General features: G+C 37.7%; 1 long non-coding RNA gene across 1 annotated transcript; it reads right to left on the minus strand.

The window, feature by feature from the left end:
- Window positions 1-7925: 7925 nt before the first annotated feature.
- On the minus strand, window positions 7926-9370 carry LOC104430170. Its single transcript, XR_722558.3, has 3 exons — window positions 9185-9370; window positions 8308-8376; window positions 7926-8192 (listed from the first exon to the last, which is right to left on the minus strand). It is a non-coding gene; the product is annotated as an uncharacterized LOC104430170 (long non-coding RNA).
- Between the last annotated feature and the right edge of the window lie 14016 nt (window positions 9371-23386).

Raw genomic sequence — 23386 nt, forward strand, 5'->3', positions numbered from 1 at the left:
TCTGGATGTGTAGCTGGTTTTCCGAAGCTGAGAATAGTAGCTTAACTAGCGCTGTGTTAACATTATTCCACTGAATTTCAGCATTTTTTTTTTCTTTCTTGCTGGGAATTGAAGAAGATAAGTATCACGGAGAGCAAAATGAAGTCGATGAACACTCGCACGTCAAATTATGGTTGTGGGGTTGTGGTCATATCATATGCTAACTTTTACTCTAATTGATTGGTTTTTACCGCAATGTGAATGACCGTGACAATAACAACAAATCAAGCCTCATCAGACTAAGTGTTGTCGACAATATGGATCCTATTATGTCATTGCGCTTAATCCTTGATTTTATTTGTAAGCTTTAAATTACCGATACCTTTGTTTTTATCTCCTTCAAGTTCCACTTTTTGGGTTTTCCATCTCTTTTTAACTCGTGTATTTATTTGCCTTCAAACCTCTTTAGAAAATCCCAAGGTCTTCATTCAACCTTATCCCAAGGTCTTTATTCAACCTTATCAAAACCATCTCAAATGACCTTCTCTCATGTTATTTTTGATGGGGCCAACAACTACCTGACAGTCGCACAAAATACCAGGAGCACTTGTACACTTCATGCACGGCACCTGACCAATGTGGACGCCATGCTAACAAATGAATCTTGAATTGATAAATAGAACTTTAGTGCTGCAAACAAACATCAATCAGATTGTCCTCATCTCCTCTCTTTTTTTTTTTTTTTTTTTCTTTTTTTTTTTTCTTTTTCCAGTCTATAGAGTATTCAGACTTATTGAAGTACTGGACTAATAATTTCAGTGGTTTCCACCCGTCCTAATTTCTCCAATCTTGGAGGTGGTCTAAAGGAGTTCCTTTCACTACGATTTAAATTCATCAATTTCTCGATCTGCAGTTTGATCTCGAGTCTTAAATAAGTCGAGGAGATTGCGCTTTGTTACAATTGAATTGTTCTTGCTTGGTGGTTATTGTTTCTATTTCAATCTTGGTGGAATTGGATCTACCACAATCCTGATAAAGAAAGATCAATAGAGGTCTAATTGCTGTCCCGACATGGCCCAGACTGGAGAATGTAAGTGGACCAGACCAATCTCTGTTGCAGAAGTGGACTTCTAGTTCTAGACTTTAGAAACAGAATGTGAACTTGTAAGAAAATCAATAGAAAACCCAATTGGCTAAGGTTGCGACAAGACTGTTTGGCATATTTTTCCTGCCGTATTTTCAACGGCAAAAACGAGTGCTACGACTTTTGAATGGTGTTTGGCAAATACTGCGCAGTCGCAACACCTCCAAAGATGCAGTAGCTTACATCAATTTTCAGGAGTTTTGCCTCACCTTGGTTTTAAAATATGGGTACTACTGAGCATAAGTTCAATTCACGGCTAAACCAAATGAGTTTGTGTATGGAATGTGAGGCAGGCATGAGTTTCCAGAAGACACCTGTGCTTGCGATTGTCGAGAGCGAATGACTAATAATTCTGAAGAAGATCGTTGTATCGAGAGTTGGATTATTAATTCAACAGAAAACAGGTATTGAATGAGAAATATCCTCGATAAGCCGATTCTCGTTTCTTCCTTTCTTTGACCCCCAAATGGTTTCGATTAAGCATACATATGCTCCAAAAGAATGCTCTAACGACATGGGAATTTTACTGTTAATCAAGGGTTTAATTAAACAACACCAGGTGATTAAGGTTGGGTGTTCCAACTAAGCAACCAGAGTTATACAAATAGATAGGGGTGAGCATGGTTCAAGGGTAGAACTTGGAACCAAAAACCCAAATTGCTGGAAACCTATCCGGTTCCAAGTTTCAAGATATGCATGTCAGTTTTTAGGTTCTAAAAATTTGAGAACCTATTTCAATAGGTAATTGAAACTTTTGGAACTTAGAACGTGAACCTTGAACAAATTTTTGTGTTTTTATTGATCTATGTTTTTACGTAATCATGCGGTATTTCATGGAGTTCGATGATAAGTGTATAATCTGGAATTACTATTGAGTTTCTATTTTATGATTGGGATTTTTTACTTTATTAATATTTCATATTTTTTTATGTCGAAATATAAGTTGTAATTAGTGATTAGTAGTAAGTGTTCATTAAAGTTGATTAGGTGGAACTAAGGGTGAGCGGTTTTAGATTCCATATAGATTCTAAGTAAAACCTTGAATCTACTCATTAGAACATGTTCCTCATTTATTAGAACATGAAACCTACCTTGCATATCTTGAAATTCTAGTATTTACCCAAGTTCCACATATATTATTAATTGAACGATTACAGTGAATTATCACCTTTAATGACCTTCACTTGTTACAACAATCTACTGACCATAATTTATATTTAAATACACGAAAAATATGAAATATTAATAAAGTAAAAGTTTCAGTTATATAACGGTAGCTTAGATTAGTAGTTACAAATTATATATTTATCATTGGATGCCATGAAATATTGTAGGACCGTGCGAAGATATAACCAAGAAAACACAAAAAGTTGTCCAGGGTTTTAGATTTTACTTATCTAGAACGTGGAACTTACTCGTTAAAATAAATTCCCCAATTCTTAAAACACAAAACCTAACTTACATATCTTGAAACCTGAAACCGACAAATTCCTACTAGTTTGACTCTTGGATTTTAGGTTCCATTTTGAAAGTATGCTCATCCCTAGATAAAATCTAGGTCCAACCTCATAACCTATGATAGGATAGAAAGTTATGGATTCCAAATAATGAATGACTTGTTTCAATGGGTAAGTTTTAAGTTTTAGGTAAAATCTATATGGATTCTCGAATTTAGTACCACTTACCCCAAGAGACAATGTAATTATCGAAAAAAGAAATGCTTCCTTTATACATCTTTTTTTTTCCTCGAAGATTCCTTATAATAACGACAGTACTTTTAAATTGAATTACAAACTTATTTCTGAGAGCATTTGAAGTAGGACCTCCTATCATGTTAAGGTGTGCTTTGATTATTTCATTTTTTTTCCCACAAAAATTTGCTAATTTTCTATAAAAAGAAAAAAATATGGAGCGGCCTTAACTGTTTATATTTACCATTTATTAGATAATCATGAATGTTTGGTCTTGAAAGCTCAAATTATAAGCAAGTTGTACATAGAAACTGTCCCAACACTTGCAACGAGCGAAAATACTGTATCACTTTTTTGGCACCAATGTTTGGACATATTGTGACGCCGAAAGTCTTCTAATGGTTGGGTGAGATTGACGATGTGAATGTGATTCATAAGTTAAAATTGATCTCAAAATAGTCGCAACCTTGTATAATTATTTAGAGTACTCATTTTAGGCACTTGGCTCACGTGAAATACATAGGGTCATTTAATAGTATCAGAGTAGATGCATGATTTAAGGAAGGATTTGGCCCAACACAATCTAACGAGGGGTGGGGAGTTATTGCTAAAGTGAGAGGGCTCAGACAAAGTACAACTCCTGACAAGCTTATAGGATGACGAAATGGTATGAATGAATTTGATCTTGCATTGAATAGGGGGAGTATTGCTAGGCCATATTGGCGAAAACTAGCGAGAAGGGGAGGGGAGTTTGTGATACCCAAAGTCCCACATTGGTTGGGTAAGGCTTTGTGATATGATTCACAAATAAAAATTTACCCTTTAATGATCATCATCTCATGTGGTTATTTAAGTATAACTTTTGGGAGTTTGACACATGTGGAATGAGTTGAGTCATTCACATACTGTGCTCAACAAATTTCGTGAGATAGGAATTTATCATAGATAGCTTCATGAATAAAAGATTATTAGATAGCGAGAAGAAAAATTATGAGATGATACATGAATACCTAATGTATCCCAACATCGAATGAGGTGGACATCATTGGTGCTTTCTCTTTGTTTTTATAATTTAAGGACACAAGCCCCTATAGACTTGGGAAACACCCCATAAGTCTCATGAACCAGTTAAGTCTAAATCTTTGACTTAAGTACGTAGGTATCTTAACCCAAAAGCAATTTGCATACAATTAGTGGGATTGGAACAAGCGCCTTCAATTTTTTGTTATGCTTTTTCGATGCTCTTTGGCTGCTGAAGTTCAATTATACACGTTTGCTTAGGCAGGAATAACCTTTCCTTACACAGACTCTTCTGTTAGGTCTCAATGTCGACTTAAGGATTGGGAAACATATGCACAGTGTTCATGTGATAGATATGAATCGTCCTATAACGAAGTAATCAAGTCAAACTTCTCAAACGAAATGGAATAAAATTTAGACTTGTTTATTCTGTAGATACCCAACAGTTCAATTTATGGTAACCAATTTTGAAAGGTGATACAGGGGCATTTGATCAAAATTAAGCAAGAAAGCTCCATTTCCGGGACAGGGTTGGAATGGGACCCGAGATCGAATCCCTCCAGAGACGCTCTGGACTTGTAGAGTGCAGATTAACTTATCAAGAAAGGGAAAAATTTGGAAGTTTGCAAGTCCTATTTGGAGAAGGCACCTATAAATGTAATGCGTAATCTAATAAATCTTTTGGCATTACCTTGAGAAAAATACATGCAAGAAAAAGTTATTAAAGTGGACCCCGTCCTGGGTTTGGACGTGATCCCTTGCTGCGAGAGGGTGCTTATTGTTGCATGCACAGCATACGTTGAGCATGATGTAGTAGAGAGGGAGTGAGCGATTCTAGCATATACTCAAATGCCTGTTGACAGATGAAGCGTCTGTTGGCGTGATTTTGTCTCCTATCTTAGGAAAGGAGATTTGTTATTATTGTATTCCTATAATTTTGGGTGTCTCACCTTTTCTAGTTATCTTTTGGTTGCCTGTTTCTCTTGTTGTAGCAACCTTTCCTGTACATATGATTGAGCAATGCCAGATGGTCCATACAACAAAATAACAAAAGAGAATGAGAGCTTTTGTCCGAGAATGTAGGCACATTGCCGAACCTCGTTAACCTTTGTATCTTTGTGTGATTGTTTGATTATCTACATGGTATCAAAGCGGGTTATGACCCTTATTATTTGAAGAACTCATCTTATCCACCTCCTCTTTGGGTGTCGGCTATTGGTTGGGCACCATGACAAATTCAAAATTAGAACCTAGAAAACTTCCTGACAAAGGTGCGAGCTTCAGATCAGAATTAGCGAATGCTATGGTGCACAAGGGAAACAGCAAACATCTGACATCTATTTTGCTAAACGGAAGGAATTATCTCCCGTGGTCGCGAGTAGTAACCATCACGCTTGAAGGCCGATCAAGGCTTGGATATATTACTGGGTAATCTAAAGTCCCCGATGAAACTCATCCAAAGTTTGAAGTGCTGAAATATGTCTTGAATTTGAAGTAGTTGAATGAAACCGGATTAATTAGAATATGTAAACTTGATCACATGCCAGTCAAAAAGTGGCCTGTGTGAATTGATCAGCCGAAATGAGGTAGCATGTTGTGAATTGATCAGCCGAAATGAGGGAGCATGGTCGCCAAGCATTTAACGAGAAACAACGCGTATTCTGAGCAGACGAAAGAATTATCCAACTTTAGAAATTCTTCTCATGGCTGAACGTGTAGCATTAAATGAAGAATATCTTTTCTTGATTTGGTCATTGATCTTTTTGACTTTTTGCTCCATCGAGGTTGCTTTCTCCCCTTCCCTTCTTTTTTGTCTTTGTTAATAATTGAAGAAATAGGAAGGAAGGGCCCTGTGCAAGAACGTAAATTTGGTGGACGTTGCGTTGATTGTGGGCGCCTGTGCTGTCATTCAATGAGTTCATATTTCCTTCTTGTTTCTCCTATAAAAGGAGAGAACATCTGACGACAAGAAGTGCGCCAAGTTCTATTCGGTGGCCGAGAGAAAAGAGAGTTCTTCTCATAGGAGATTTTTTCGTTATAATTACACCTAAGTAATTTAGCCAAAATAAATTCTTGTGAATAGAATTTGTTTAATTTCTTGAGTGAGGTTTCACTAGAAGTTTCAAGGGGTTAAACACCGTGTGAGTTATTGGGTATAATTGGGGGTTAAAAAATACCGAGAGTGTGTTTGAGTGTTCAAGTGATTGTACTTGTTTTTTTTTTTGTCGAAAATTGTAATCTTTATTGTATCACTGGTTTCTATAGTGAAATTCCGTGTTACTCTCCTCGTAGTTATATGTTTCGATATTTAGACCGAACCATATAAATTTGATGTTCGATTCCCTTTCCTTACTTTCAATTGTTTTATCTGATTCGTTGGGCCCTCCATATTGCACAACATGAAGAACGACAAGCAAGTGATCACAATGTTATGACTTGGATCTTCAACTCAATGGAGCCTAAAATCTATGAGATTTTTGCTTACTTAGATTTGGCCAAAACATTGTGGGATTTGTTGTTTGAGATGTATGGCCAAGCCAATAATGCATCTCGAATTTTTGAGCTTCAACAAGTAGTTGCAAATCAATCATTCACAGAACATCTAGGGAGCACAAAGAAACAATGGGATGAACTACGTCAGTACCAACCTGCAATCCAGAATGCGCGTGACTATGTGCAAAGGGAAGAACAAGATAGATTTTTTTATCTCTTGACAAGCCTAAGGCTTGAGTTTGAAGACACCAAACATGACATCCTTATAAGGCCGCAATAGCCATCTTTTAATACCATGTGCTCCATAATACAAAGTGAAGAAACAAAGAGGAGAGTCGTGTATTTTGACTTGATTGTGGCACCATCAGTAGGCTCATTAGAGCATTCGGCAAACACTGTTAGTTCCAATGCCAGGCAAAGTGATGCTGGTACTTGGTTTGTTAAGGGGAAAGGTAAGAAACCCATTCATTTTCACTGTGATCATTGTAATCGAGACGAGCATTGCAAGGAATGATGTTGGATTCTACATTGTCCGCTGCATCCAAATGAGGACAAGGGTTCGGACGCATCCAAATGAGGACAAGGGTTCGGACGCTAAGGGTGCGTTTGTTTGTGTTTCTGTTCAAAAATTGTTCTAGGAAACAAAAATAGAAAAAACTATTTCTGTTCCAAGGAACAGTTTTTGAACAAAAGAATGCGTTTGGTAATTGCAAAAAATTTATGTTCCTAAAATAGAAAAAGAACAGAAACACGTTTGGTAAGCTGCACTTAATTTCTGTTTGTGGAATAGAAAAAAAACAGAAACACGTTTGGTAATCCGTAAAAAAAATTTGTTCCAAATTTTTCAAAAAGTGCTTTTTAAATAAAGTGTAAACTTGGTATTGAATTCTCATTCTCATAAAATGCTCATCAATTTAATTTTAAATTCTATCTCCAATCCAATTACTCAACTCAAAAATAACCGCTTTCAATCTATTTTATTTTCTCCCCATATTTATTCTACTTTTACAATGATTCACCTAAAATCTTTAGTATACAAAAAGGAAAAACTTTCAAAAAAATTTCTCATTCCCCGCGCGGTGTGAATCTGAACTTAAGCAGCCTCCAAGGAGCAAATTTTGCCTTCATCTAATTAATACCGAGGTTTCAATTTTCCTCGTAGCTAAAAGCACACAATATCAAGAAAAATCGAGAAAAAGATATTAAAAAGTAAAAAAATATACAGGCGAAGAGGCACAAGAACAAACCCTCCCCCATCGGACTCGGTTTATCAAGGTCAAGCTCGAGCTAACCGTAGGAGAAACAATGAACAATTTAACCACGGCAAGAAAGGCAGCTTTGCCGTAGTCAATTGATGCCACAGCAACTCAAAAAAAAAGAGTGAAGATTCAGCAATTACAAACACTCGTGGGATGTAGATGCATAGAGGGCCGATTGAAACAATCACAGGCCTTCCAAAAAGCTCCACACATATCAAACAGATCTTTCACTCGTTGAGCATCAGCAGTCTGATCAGGAAAGCTCTAGCTTAAATTTGTTGCCAACAGATGTTCCCTCTTTGATTATGTGAGATGCAGAGCGATTCAGAAACACAAATACAAGCACAAGGTTCAACTCTTTATAGTATTGGAAAAATGAATTCTTAGAACAATGCCAAATGAAACAACTAAAGATGGGTTACAGTAGCTGCATCTCACATTAGCTTGATATTTAAGATTTTCCCTGTCAATAGCAGAGTGCCTTTTTCATGAGGCACCCTCCTTGCCCAAACCCATAAATCTACGAATGCTAGACCAAATCTCATGGCATCAGGACGTCGACAGCCTAAGAGTCACCGGGCATGTTCTTAATGATATCCGAATCACCTGAAGACGATAGAAACAAGATCGATATAAGTGTTTAGTAGAAGTGCATAACAGTGTTGTTGAACCATTAACATAAAAAAGTTGACTCTAGAACAGCAGAAGCCCATCTTCATACCTGGGTCAATGATGCTGAGGCAGCATACCCGGAAATATTTTCCACAAGCTGTGCCCAAGTCTACATTGTCTGGCACATGGAGACAAATTCAATTTTGAATCCTTTCATGGTTTAAGGAAAAAGGAGTTCGAGTGACAATCATATGAGCAACAGTCAATCCATGAAGTAATCAAAATTCCTAGATCAACATGCTCCATCAACCAAGAAAACTATCTTTTTACCTTAACCCACTTTATATAAGTTTGTTTGAAGAAAAACAAGCTTATGCAAATTCATTGTTTTGAAATCCTAATCATAATTGACAGCATCAGGTCGACTGGGTTTTTCTGAGACTTTCCACCTGCACTTGGTAGGAGAGGGTCGCTATGTATAGTCATATAGAAACACATAGTTTTGCCCCAGCCTAATTAAGTTGCCAAAATCCATTAAGAGGGAAAAGGCTCGGGTGATGATATGGATTCGGCTCAAAGTACAAGTGGAATCAATTGATAATTGATGATCAAGTGGAAATATATGCATAGAAACTATGAAAAAATCGGCTATGCTCGCGATTTGCTCGCTCGAGCAAGCAAAGCAGCGACGCTCGCTCGAGCGAGGAGAGCATTGCTACTCTGCTCGCTCGAGCGAGCAAAGCAGCTCGAGCGAGCAGCCGTTGCCCAGATCTGCCGCAGATCTGGGCGAGCAACGCTCGCTCGGGGCTCGAGCACGAGGGCTCGCTCAAGTGAGCGTTTCGCAGATTTGGGCAAACGCTGGCTCAAGCAAGCTGTCACGCTCGAGCCCCAAGCAGCCGTCGCTTAGATCTGCGAGGGGTGGCTCTTGCCGAAGCCCTCGTCAAACGGTGAAGGAGGAGCAGTAGCTGGTGAGCGCAAAAACTTACCTTGAATCAGAAGCTTCAGCCGGTGAAGGAGCAGCAGCTGTCGGTGTCGAAGAATCAGCTGAGTGGGGAGGCGCCAGAGAGAATGACCAGTTGGGAGGTGCCGGATTGCTCAACGGTGGTGAACCTGTGAGAGACGCCGAAAAAGGGAGAGCGTCGCTGCGTAGGGCATGAACGAGAAGTGTTTCGTTTTTGTTCTTTTCAGCCCTTCAAGAAGTGTTTCTTAAACAGAAATTTTTTTAGTAACTTTTTTTCTCGTTCCATTCTTTTATTTTCAAAAATGTTTTTGTTCCGAAAATCAAAATGTGAATCATGCGGGTGCGCAATTCTAACACCCCGGATAAACAATAAATAAATTGCAAACACTTACCTCAAAGCAACGAAAGCATCCGTAATGTTAAGTTAAAAACGCATCAACAACCCTAACAATTAACACGCAATTTCTTTTTATTTGTTTTCACTTTTTTAATGAAAATCATGCAATATGCAATGCAATATTAACTAAATGACCTAATTCAATGACATGCAATTTCTTTAAATTAGCAAAAATACTAAATGACATTTCCCCGGTGAATCTAGCCCTTTTTGCATATGACATTTTTTCTTTTCCTAAAAGAATGCAAAAAATTAGATTAAGATCAAAATTTTTTTAGTTCATAAACATGCAAAAAAAAAACATAAACTCGGCGCTGGTCGCGGGTTGCAAAAAATGCTCAGGAACATTACCATGCAGGGTCTAAGATAGCAATTCAAGGAATACCATAGACTTCAAACACATGGTTCGGGTCCCTCTGGCACTTTTGGTACTATTAATGCACTTTCTATTGAGTCTAAAAATGGGTTTATTGTTGATTCTAGTACTACAGACCATATGAGTAGTTCCCCACAATTTTTTTAGACTTGTGACTATCCTAATTATTAGGAGCACCTGCAAACAAGTTCTTAGATACTCACATTTTAGTAATAAATTTGCAAAATCTAAATAAGAAAAATTATATATTTGTATGAGCATTCCTCTATTTTTATTATTTTTTTTTATAAATTACGAGTACGGTGTGAAGATCCGGTTACCAGAACACTCAAGGATTACCTTACAAACCCTAACACGAGTTAAGTTGAATCCTTTAACCTATGTAAGTGACTCGTATCTAAAATCATTTGAAAGTTGTTGGTAAGATTTGAATATGCAACTTCTTAACGAGCAGAAAATTCTTTTTTCTTTCTTCCTATGTAAGTGACTCGTACCTTGTGGAATTGCGCATTGCTTGGACCCCAAATGGATAGAAAGAAAGAAAAAAGAAAAAAGGAATCGTTCACGGCAATCTGACGTATAAGTGGGCGAGGAAGGAACTTCGAATTGACGGAGGAGGCGTGTGCCACTTTTATGCGAATTGGCACCTCCTTTTCTATTTAAACTAGTGCCGACCTTTCGACCAAAAAAAAAAAAAACTAGTGCCGACCTGACCGGAATAGAAGTCTTCTGAAAAGTCATGTACGTCTATTCTAAATTTGCCGCTTTAAATACTTGAAAGAAAATGGAGATGTGTCTGCGTAAATTTTACGGCCAACAGACCTTTGACCGTCTTCTAATTTGAAGCACGTAAAATTTTCACAATGTATATATATATATTAAATTTTATGGAAAAGCAAAAATAAAGAAGAAAATAAAGTATTAAAAAAGAAATTTACGTTATATAGTCGAATTGCGAGACACGTCATTACATTCCGTCCATCGATTACACACAAATCTTGGTGTACGTTGTAAATCGAAATAGGTCCCGGCTCAAGCTATGCTTGATTACTGGTGCTTGCTTTCATCAAATTAAGTATTTGGGGGAGTCCTTATTGCTTTGCTATTTTCTTCATAATGCATTAGGATCAAAGTATAACAAATCTGGGCAAAAAAAGAGTGATAAAGTACGACAAGCAAGTTGTCAAACCAACATGTATCGCGATATTGTAGCTAGGGCACCCTCCAAACGCCGATACATCAAATTAAATTGTTGTCACTTCGACTAAAAAAGAAAGTGATGATTTAAGTAATCATTAAAAAGTCAAAAGTCTGTGATAGGACTTGGAGAAACTACCAGGCACGAAAGCGACGAGAAGCTACCAGGCACAAAAGCGACCAGAACCGATCCACATAGGCCAAATCCCAATATCTAAAAGGTGACCAGAGGCAGCATCTACTTGTGGATTGAAGGCATGAATCATATTCCAAGTGACGTAAGAATTGTGACAGACGTTTAGGGGCGTCAGCGTGACAAGGTAATTTTGACTGCTCATTTCTGTTTTTAACTGTAATTTCAAGTTAAAAGCCAGTCAAAAGTTTTAACTGCTCATTTATGTTTTTAGCTGCTCGCTGTTGGAAAAGGACCTTCATAAATGATACTTTCATCTAAGATAATGGGCTTGCGAAAATTCTCCTATTTCAGTTCACATTCGTGGGCTTAATGTGAACACGTATGCTTTTTAACATGATATTTACGATGGAATGAAGCTTTGTCGTCTAGGGTTTCTTCCCAAACTAGGGATCATTTTATTTAAGGATGTCGTGTCAATTCAACGCTTTTTCAAGATAAGGAGGATAAAGGCCCCATTTGGTTCAATATTTTAAATAGGTTTTGACTCTAAAGTCTCTTAGAAAAATGCAAATAATGTTTGGTTCATTTTTGCTCAATTTTGAGGAAATGCAATTGCATTTCTAGAATGATCTAAAGGTCTTGAGCCAAAGCAAGTCTAGAAGTCTTTTGAAAGATAGCATTCTTAGAATGCAAGTCTTAGCATTGTTTACTGTTCATCTTCTCCACGGTTTGTATGGAGGAGTTGAACGGAGGCTGAAAAGCTCTACCCAAGGGATCACTCGACCCCGGCATTCAAGTCAAAGTTGTTTTTCAATGCACTTTGAAATTATAATTTACTAAATACTATTTGCATTTCGAAAAACTCCTTTAACCTGAGGTTATTTACATTTTCTCAAAAACATTTTCTCAAAGTCGAATCAAACGAGCCCAAAACCAAACGGAAAGGCCATATGCCAATTTTGTATTACATTCATTTTGCATTGTTACTTAAAAGTTAGTAGTCTCCTTTTCATGGCGTTATTTAAAGTTAATTAAAATTATCTATTTATTTGGAAATTATTGCGTTGAAAACATACACTAAATTTAACCAAAACGAAATTTTTCATGTCATCTTAGTTCCTAATGCATACTTTATTGGTATCATATTGCATAAGATCATCTTTATTCTGGATTCTTAGTCATGGGAGAACCCTATCTATGTATCTTTCCAAGATATAGGTTGCTTATAATCAATCGTGGTAATTTATGATAAAGAAAACGAGAGACCTTCACATAATGGAAAGCGCGCGACACATAACTACGTTATACGGCCAAGTATGCTATTTATGTCATTAACTATATAAATAAAAATGAGATTTCTTGTGCTTGTAATAAGAGAAGACAATAGAGAAAAAGTTCAATGGTTAAATGAATCACGTCGAATGTTATGATGATATATTCAGCCAGCATGTGTCAATAATAGTTTTATTGAGAGAGGACCATAGTCGTTAAACTCAAAACTTACTCACGACACAAACACACACATGCACACAAGAAGACCCCGACTCGACCTACAAGACACGACTCATTTCCGACATGACCACGACCTCCTTCATGGCTACAGCACACTAATACTACCACAACCCGAGCGCCTTCGCAATCACTCGAGAAGACACAGGTTGAAGTAGCAGCCCTCATTTATTAATTAAAATTGAAGCACGAACCCTAGACAAAGTGGAACTTGCTTTCTTCATGGTCTGGGTGGTTCACGTCCTCCCCTTAAGCACCCTCTTCATCACCATTCTTATCGTCCTGTGGAGCCTTGTTCAGATCCAACTTCATGTGGATCTCCTTCCTCTTAGCCTTTGCCGCCTCCGATGAAGAAGAAGGGCCACCCTCAGCCAGGGCACTGCCACCGCCCTTCGTCTCCCTGTCCTCCATCTCGTTCAAAGTCCCCTGCCCTAACTTCGGCAAGATCGACGCAAGTTCCTCATCCTGCTTCGTCAGTGACTGCCGCTTCTTCAGCAGGAGCCGCCGCTTCTTATGGACGCGCTTGTGCCCATTGACGGCATGCTTACTTTTGAACGGTTTCCTGCACCGGCTGCACCTGTGCACGGCCAAGGCATCGAGCTTGGCGGGGGCCAGTTCTTTGCCCTGTTTCATTCTCCTTCCGAGATCGCCGCCACCGGCGCTGCCAGGCGCAGCAGAAAAGCCGCCGGTCGGCATTCCGGCATGCAGTGGGGCTGGGGGAGACACATCTCCATCACCTGCGGTCATATCGTCCTGCCTTGGGCCGAAGGATTTCTTGCGGGAGAGTTACTTCGACTTCGACGTGGGTGGAAAGACATGGATCCCGAGGAGCTGCTTTTTATAACCGCCACCTTTTCCGTACAGCTCGTCTTATAAGCCAATGAAGACTCACGTGAGGCCAATCTAAGTTGACGATGGTCAACCTTCAAGGTCGGATAAGCCGAAGACTTGCTCATCTGTCGAGGATCACGCTCATTTGGCAGGCTATACCCCGGTTGGTCCGAAGTTTCTCCATATCACGGACCGTACACATACGCTCCCTTCTGCGAATTTCATTGTCTCATCTTTATTATTCTTCCCAAAAAATCAATTTGGAATTTCTGTTTGATGTGAATTTTTCTAGTTTCATGTTTAATGTAACGATTTAAAAACATGGAAATTAATGGGGGCATGCCAAAAACTATAGTCACGATTATCCGTGCTTCCATTCTGGCTTGCGAGTAATATTCCGACGCCCATGTCCATGACATTCTGCCGTTCGATCGTCAAGACACATATTTGGATAAGATCCGATAAATTGAGATAATAATAATAAAAAATCCTTGACTTGTATGAAATCCCACTACGTCTTTGATGCATCTAGAATAGGATTGAATTTTGTTTCTTTTTAAAATTTCAATTAAAATTAATTGAAAAGGTAAAGAAAGAAACAAACAAAGAAAAGACTCCAACCTATTATAATAGTCATCACAATTATTAAATTATATCTTGAATTTAAACCCATACGAGAAATCTCAAAAAATTCATTTTCTTATTTGGAAAGTTTCCTTGATTGGTTTCCATCGGTATTGGCTTAGCGTAGAGCTAGCACATAGTAGGAGGAGTTGCCGTAGGAAGAGCGAAAAAAAAGAACATATGGATACTTTCGTGCAAAGAGTTTTGCTTGCAATTTAAACACGCGATGATTTTGTATCGTGACTTTTACGTCCAACTCAATTTGTTTATTTGTAAACATTTGGATTAGATTATAATTTAGATATGAAAGACATTCGAATAGTAATTATAATTCCGCTTCTCTAGTTATAAATGACAGGTTGAATTACGTTGACCTGTAACATCATTTTTTTTTTTTTTTGGTCAGAAGTAATAATTGTAACATCATTTGTTGGTCCTCATTTACCATCGTGGTAGCACTTCACACGAGGTGTGACCGCAGAAAGCACAATGCAACACGACGTACGGATCTCGAACATCGCCGCACAATCTTAAAAGGTCCATGGCAATTATAAGTTTATAACGACTGCAAAAATCCAAAAACAAGGCAGGTAACGATCGGGTGCGCCACGCTACACGATAGCACAGGCGGCCGGCGAAAGGACCAATAAACCAAAAACGTGGTCGTCGTGAATCGGGACGATCCAAAGGTAAATGAAAACAGCTTCTTTGGGTTTTGTTCTTATGCAGTTAGATTTTAATAAATATTAATTATCTTATCATTTACATTGTGACAGTGCATTAGAAGATGGTCTTATTTAAGACTATAAGAAATATTTATATGACCGTCTTTAATTTATTATAAGAATAATTGCACGTTTTAAGTCATAATTTAAAATTATTATATGATCTATATTTTAGCTCACAATACATTGTTATTCAAATAGTGACCCAAAAATACGCTAGTAAAATCTTTAAATTTTTTTGGGGCCCCCTTTTATTAATTTGTCTGGTTGACGGGTGAAGGGTGAAAAGCGGGCACGGAGCAACATTGACCCCAAGGTTCGGACTCTTTGTCTATCGCATCACTTTGTATCCAATCATTAATTATATGTTTCTCTTGGATATTTACCAACGACTCCCCAATTTTAGACCGTAGTTAGACAATAAACTACCGAATCCAAAGAGGTCATCAACAGACCATCTGGTTTTAACCTTAAAATGCACATGATATTAGGTCCTCAATCTTAATTTATTATTTTACTTTTATTTTTTTTGGGGGAAGGGGGGGAGGTTTCAACTATTCGACTTTGACTATTCAAAGAATTTGATTGGGAAGAAGGAAGGAATACATATCACAGAGTTCATTAATCAGACACTGCTAAAGTAATTAATAGGAAGCTAAGAGGCCAAAAAGGGGGGATTCAAGAGGTCATCTATGGAGTTAATCAATTAGGCTGCGTTTGGTAATCGGGATAAAATTCGAAATAGGATATGATTTATCATATCCTACATTTGGTGCTCACTTAAGACAAGATTAAGTCGGATATAAAATGGATATAGATATAATAAAATTATCCCATGAGGGGTAGGATAAAGGTGGATAGGATTTCTAATATCTATAATATGAAATTTATTTTTCTCAAATAACAAACTTATTAAATTAACACAATTGAAATTATATTTCAATATAAATAATATTTGAATTCTAATTTAATAAATTAAAAATTAAAAATTAAAAATGTAAATTTATTTACAATTAATCTTATTTTAAAGGGTTAATACCTGAAAAACCCCAAACCTGGTACACTTGTGACAAATTTACTCCAAACTATTTTTTAACCATAAAAGACCCAAAACTAGTATACCGGTGACAAATTTATCCCGATTGACTATAAAAAACCATAAACTTGTACATTTATGACAAATTTACTAAAAACTAATTTATTCAACTGCAAAAAACCCCAAACTGGTAAAATTGTGACAAATATACCCTATGTTAAATTGGATTAATAACACAAAAAAAATTACAAAAATTATAAACTGTGACAAACGGAGCGTAATTTCCTAAATTGGTATATCGTTCAACTGTCACGTGTCATTTAACTTAATAATTTGATAATAAAATTTAACAAAAGCTAACGGAGGGTAAATTTGTCACAAGTGTACCCGTTGGGGTAAATTTGTCAAAGGTATACCGGTTTGGAGTTTTTGGTGGTAAAAAAAATAGTTTTGGGTAAATTTGTTACAAGCGTACTGTTTGGGGTTTTTCAGTATTAACCATATTTTAAATTATATATTCAACTTTAATTCTATCTTATAATAAACATTCAATCTATAAATTAAATATTTATATTTATTATATATTTTAGGTATTTTTGTATTTTAGGTATGTTAGTACAATTTACTATTTGATAAAATTTTATTAGAGAATGATGAAAGGGGAAAAAAGAAATAATAAAGAAAATAATATAAAAAAGAGGAAAAATAAAATAAAAATAAATTAAGGAATGGTGTTACAAGAGATTTTCACCATCTCCATTTATGAATATTTAGGTTCATTTATAATGATATGCCATTTTATATCAAAAAAATATACATGATATGATGTGAATATATCCGACTTTAATATTGCGATTCACCAAACAATGGACATGATATAAAAAAATCTCAGTATTTCATATTCTATCATATCCAGTCCTATCTCAATTAGAAATTCGAACGATCAAACGTAACCTTACTATTTTCTTATAAAAGGTCTTATATAAAGGGCTTTACTAGTATAATAGTCTTTGAGCTACCCTAGCCACAAATTTTTTAAGGAGTGGACTTCATAACGATTTATAATTATTTGTTTGTTGGTTTTTTTTTTTTTTTTTTTTTTTGGTGATTTAGAATAGACTATTATTCTCACAGTAGATTAAAGACTTTCATCCTATCCTTTCTCTTATATAAAAACTTAAGATTGCAAAGTATATTAATTAAATCAGCAAAACTGAGTTGCCACGTGCGGAGCTGAAGAACTTAATCCATTACCAAAACAGGAACATGACATAGGAGTATAAGGTACAGTTATGAACTTAAAAGTTTGATTTCAACCATAATAATTCTATTTCTGACTATTTAGTATGTCACTTTATGCAGAATTGTAGCTCTGTCTCCGCAAAGTGTATGGCACAACAAGTTGACATTGATGAGAAGCCGAGGACCATTTTCATTGACTGGCTTATAGAGGTCCAATTCGACAAATTTCCCGTTAATATTATGTTCTGGACTTTAAGCCAATGTATGAATCCAATACGATGGGAAGATGTAGATCGGTTTGATTCTGTTAGGAAAAAAAATCATAGAATCTCTAGGAGGATGTAGATTGGTTTGCATCTAATGAAGGTATTTTCTTCATGGAGATGTGAGTGTTTAAAGCCGTAAGGTAATTCTCGGTGATCTATTTTAGAGAGCAATTAAGTGAGGCAAAATACTATGGGTTTTTGAATGTAATGTAGGATTGTGAAACACTTGAGCATGTAAGCAATAACCTAAAATATGAGCACAAATATGTTGATAATTAATGTGACTCTTATGTTTCATGCTCTAGAGGGCTAAAATCATTTTCAGTTGATATTCTTATCACATACAAAATAAGCAAGAAAGAAAGGAATTATGATTGATTAAATGTATTAAAAAATAGCGATTAAATGAAAAAAAAAGAGAAGCCGGACCTCATCTAGAAGCATTACTTACTTTAATGCCATGCGATTTTCGATAGTGTGAACGTGACGAACAAGGAAGTAGACCTATTAGCCAAAGAAATTTAAGTCAAACTCGACAGGGAATTGGTCTGATTTCTCCATGTGTCAATAGTTCTAGATCCATATGTTCCTAAGGGGCATGAGTAAATGGCCGATGAGATAATGACGTATCATTCCGATTGAAACCGTACTGCAGGAAATAAGGAAATATGCGACATAATTTGTTTTTTTGTCGAAAGATGTGACGCAACCAAAGGACCCCATAGTTGCATCTTAAATGCTTGGTATGATAGGATATTGTAAAGACAAATGGTCAAGGTACTAAGAAATCGTACCATAACCCCTAGTGGTGCGCCGTGGAGACGACAGCAGCGAATTAGCGAGTCGGATGAATGCGAGGACTGCCCTGGCTCGAGACATCATCGCCTTCGCCTGCTTGCTGCTCTGTAACGGAAGCTCGTCCAATTCAGTGAACAATTATAAGCAGAAGGATGTCTATGTTGAACATGAGGTTGCCGGGCCATCATGCTCCGAGGAAGTCATTACAGATGGAATTTCGAACCCAAAGGATAAACGAGGCTCCTTCCGCAAGAAATTTAGGGGTCACTACCTCTGTTTCGGGGCTTCGAGCCTGTCTCCGAGGACACCGGTTTTGAGAGGATAGTGCCAGAATCAGGCTTACAAGTGTCCTGTTCCTACAGCGGCGTGACCGAAAGGGACCAAGAGATTCGAGATGCACCCGTGAAGACAGCCGCTGATCGTCGGTCGCAGCACGGCAGTGACTGTCTACGATGTAGCAAATCCTTACGTTCATAGTCTTCTAGATGGGCTCTTAAATCCCTTAAGCTGTTTATTTTGTGATAACAATGTTTGGGGAATTTCGTAGTCATCGTCCTATGTAATATAAAATCGCATAATGCTGTTGAACATCAACTTTAGTGAGGAAATTTTCTGTGTTCTTAGAGATTCTCCTCATTTTGTGTGATAAAGGAAAACAAGAAACTTAAAAAACTATTTCACAATGTTCCTCTGCTCACTGGATGCGTGGCTGGTTTTCTGAAGCTGAAAATAGCAGCTTAACTAGCACTGTGTTAACATTATTCCGCTGAATTTCAGCATAAATTTCCTTTCTTTCTTGCTGGGAATTTAAGGAGATAACTTAGAATAACAGAACTCGATGTAGTCAATGAATACATTACTTGCACATCAAATTACAGTTGCAGTCATATCATATGCTAACTTGTACTCTAATTGATTGGTTTTTATACCATTGTCAATGACCGTGACAACAATAATGGATCAAGCCTTATCCCGCTAAGTATTGTTGACTCTACGAATCATATTATGTCGCTGTGCTCAATTCGTGATTAGATTTGTAACTTTCTGATTCCTAATACCTGATACCTTTGTTTTTATCTCCTTCCTAGTTCCACTTTCTGGGTTTTCTGTCTCTTTCTAACTCGTGTATTTATCCGCCCTCAAACCTCCTCCTCGGAAAATCTCAAGGTCTTCATTCAACCTGATCAAACTATCTCAAGCGACCTTCTCTCATGTTATCTTGGGAGCTGACACCTACTCTACAGTCAAACAAAACACCAGGCGCACTTGTACACTTCACGCACCACGCCTATAAACAATGTGAATGCCATGCTAACAAATGAATCTGGAATTGATAAATAGAACTTTAATGCTGCAAACATACAACAATCAGATTGTTGCCATCTCTTTATTTTTATTTTTTGGGTGGTGTCTACGGAGTGTTTAGACTTTTTGGAAGTACCCAACTAATACTTACAGTGGTTATCGCTTGTCATAATTTCTTAGATTCTAGAGTGGTCTAAAGGAGTTCCTTCACTAAGATTTGAATTTGTCGATCTCTTAATCTACAATTTGATCTTAAGTCTTAACTAAGTTAATGAGATCATCACTTTGTCACAATTGAATCGTTTTTTGCTAGGTGGTCATTGTTTATGTTTTTATTTCGATGGACCTAGATCTACTACAACCCTGAAAAATAAATAAATAAATAAAATAAAGGCCCAATTGCCTGTCATGACATGGCCCGGACCATAATGCACTCGGACCACAAAAAGGGAGTGGACAATGTAAGTGGACCGGAGCAGTCTCTGTTGCATAGGTGGCCTTCTAGTTCTAGACTTTACAACCAGATTGTGAACTTGTAAGAAAACAAAAGATGACCCAATGCTAGACTACGTCAATACTGTTTGGCATAATTTTTCTGCCGTATTTTTTAACTGTGAAATCGGGTACTATACGACTTTTATAAGATGTTTGGCAAATACCGTGCAATCTCAACGCCACCAAAACTGCAGCAGCTTACGTCAATTTTCAGGAAGTTGTCTGGCCTAGTTCTAAAATGTGTATACCAAACATACATTCAAGTCACCGCCACAACAAATGAGTTTGTATGCGATGTGGGCAGGCGTCAATTTGTACGATTTCTATTTCCTGCAGTTGAGAATGTGATTACAGTAAAACTGGAGTGAGCTCGTTCTTCAGATCAGCGATGGCCACAACATAAGGATTCGAGATGAATTTGTGTTGCTCCTTCCGCCACTTCTCCTGGTTCCTCGTCAGTGACCTCCTTTATTCAATCACTCGTAACGGATCACATTGCAAAATCAATTCTTTGTTTGAGCTCCAGATAGCCAGGGCCATTCTCTCCGTCCCTTTTCCTCCTACTCCTAACCAGATCCTCTTATTTGGGCCAACTCTAGATCAGGCTCGTATGCCGAACATGTCTGACGACGTGCTGGGGCTGAAGAAGTTAATTCATTACCAAAACTGGAACATGACATAGGGGAGCATAGGGTACCGGTATTACCTGAAAGTCTTGACTTCAACCATAATAATTCTATTTCTGACTATTTAATAATCACTTTATGCAGAAATGTAGCTGTGTCACTGCAAACTACATGGCACAAGTTGACATTAATGCGAAGATGAGGGCCATTATCATTGACTGGCCTATAGAGGTGCGATTAAAAAAAAATCCCATTGTCAAATTACAGGTTTTGCATTTAACCAATCTAAAACAGGTGCGTGACAAATTCAATCTCATGCACGAGACCAACCTCACAGTCAATCTCATAGATAGATTCTTGGCTCAGCAATCTGGGCGAGAAGGAAGCTCTAGTTGCTTTTACGTACCAACCTTTTTCTTACTGAGAAAAATTGGATGAAAATTAATTTTAGCAACTTGGGTTGCGCTTAGGAATCGCTAAGAAAGATAGAATCTAGTTTTAACCCTAACCCTAGCCCTAACTCTCGGTGGTTTAGTCTCCTACAACCGATTGTTTCAATTATCTAATCGATGTTTTTGATCGGTTGAAGACTGGACTACTGCTTTTCCTTCCCAATTGCCATCCTTGCCTTTTGTTCTAACAGGTATCTCTCTCTCTGGCTCAATCTCTAGATGAGGCTCTTGTTCCATCAAATCTGGATATCCAACTGATCAATCTCTCCGTTTCCCTTCTCATCCTCCTAACATAATGAAACTCTGGAAAATCATCCGGACTGTCTCGAACTTGTTATAAAATTCCCGTCCTCAAACTAAGTTGTCCAGTCTGTCGGAACTCTCCCGCATCCCTCCATCACATTCTTTTTACCGAAACTCTAGTTGGCCTCTTCAACCTACTGACCCTTTTTCCAGCCTGGCATATGAAAGATTGGCTCCTTCACATCCTTGACTGTCTCTCATTTTAAGCATCCCCAGGCCTCTAAAAATCTCTCCATCATCAACTGCTTTGCTATTTGCGACAGTATCTGCATAAAAATGAACTCTATTCTCCGTAACAACACCCCAACCTCTCTTCGAGAACTTGCAAAACGCGGTTAAGTAGATACACATGTGGGCAATTTCTTGTTTCCAGAAAATTGTTGTGCTTTTGATTGCCGAGCGCAAATGACTGAGTTTCGAGGAAGATCGTTTTTTGCAGTCGGTCGGAGCTGACGACATCCTGTGGTAGCCGTAATGGGGAGAGAGAGAGAGAGAGAGAGAGATTCGGTGTGCCCGGTTTATGATGGTTTTGAACCGTAGGTTTTCTTGCATTTTTCATAGGAAGGGCAATCTGGTCTCCTTCAGGGTTCCTTCGCGTTAGAGTTTCTCGATATCCGAGGATGTCACGTCAATCCAAAGCAACGTGGCTTCGCGTTAGAGTTTCTCGATATCCGAGGATGTCACGTCATTCCAAAGCAACGTGGACAAAGCCGAACGACAAGGCCAAGTCTGTCAAATCTGTCCTGTCATTGGTTTTGCGGTAGTAACCAAAGTTAAAGTTTTTTCTATCCCATCTCCAAAATGAATGTTTTCTCGTCACCTGAGTTCCTGATGCACTTCATCGATAACATACCGTAAAAAGGTCATTTTCATTCTGAATTCTTAGACATGAGAGAACACTAACTTTTTCGCCAATTCTGAGTAGGATATTTACATTATCAATTTGCGGTGACTTTATGATAAGAAAATAAAAAAAATTCATATAATAAAATACTCACGCCATATCATTGCATTATACAGTCGAATGGAAAATTAAAATTGTCATGCTTTTAAAGAAATAGAGAGAAGTTTGAGAATTAAGTGAATCACAAATCACGAGAAAGTTATGATGATTTAATCAATTAGTGTGTGTGATAATAATTCAATCCTATCACATTTATGATAAAGATTTGATGGCATTGACATTGTGCTTCAAAAAGAGGAGTGCAGCAAGTGTCAAGAGAACAAATGATCATGCACTTCAATAAAATCAAGAATCTACGGCAAGTTTTATGATCATTTGTACTATTCCTGTCTTTACAAACAGAAAACCCTCGATATTTTAAGAGGTTCATTACTAATTACATAAAAAAATTTACGTGGGGTCCGATGGCTGATGATTTTCATGGTGGAAAAAATGGAGTTGTTCAAGAAAGCAAGGGTTCAGGCTGTACTTCATGGGGAATTCGAATCTTTTAAATGAGAATGTTCGGAGAGAAGGCCATGAAGGCTGCTGCAAGTAACAATAAGGCCGTGATTTTGACATGCGTGGCCTACACTTCCCGTGACGAGACAGGGCATGCCACCCAAAGTTCCGGTGAAGAGGAGCTAGATGAAGTTGATGCTTTCGAAGGAAAATGAGTCTGAACCAGAAGTGCCTATCTTCCCCTTGCAATCGCAGAGTCGATAGTGATGACAGGGTAGAGAATGTGTACATGGCGGCGGCACCTGATCCAGACATACTCATAAGAAGTTCGGGTGAGACTCGGCTGAGCAGTTTCCTTCTTTGGCATGGGGCTATGGCAGTGGTCAGTTTCCAGAGAAGCTGCTGGTCATGAGACTTCCTCGCGTGCGTCAATAAACGAAAACAAATCAACTGTGCGCATCATATATTTGCCGATGGGTCACTGCTTCACGGGATCTTTATATG

This window comes from Eucalyptus grandis, chromosome 10 (assembly GCF_016545825.1).
Source record: "Eucalyptus grandis isolate ANBG69807.140 chromosome 10, ASM1654582v1, whole genome shotgun sequence".
NCBI lineage: Eukaryota > Viridiplantae > Streptophyta > Magnoliopsida > Myrtales > Myrtaceae > Eucalyptus > Eucalyptus grandis.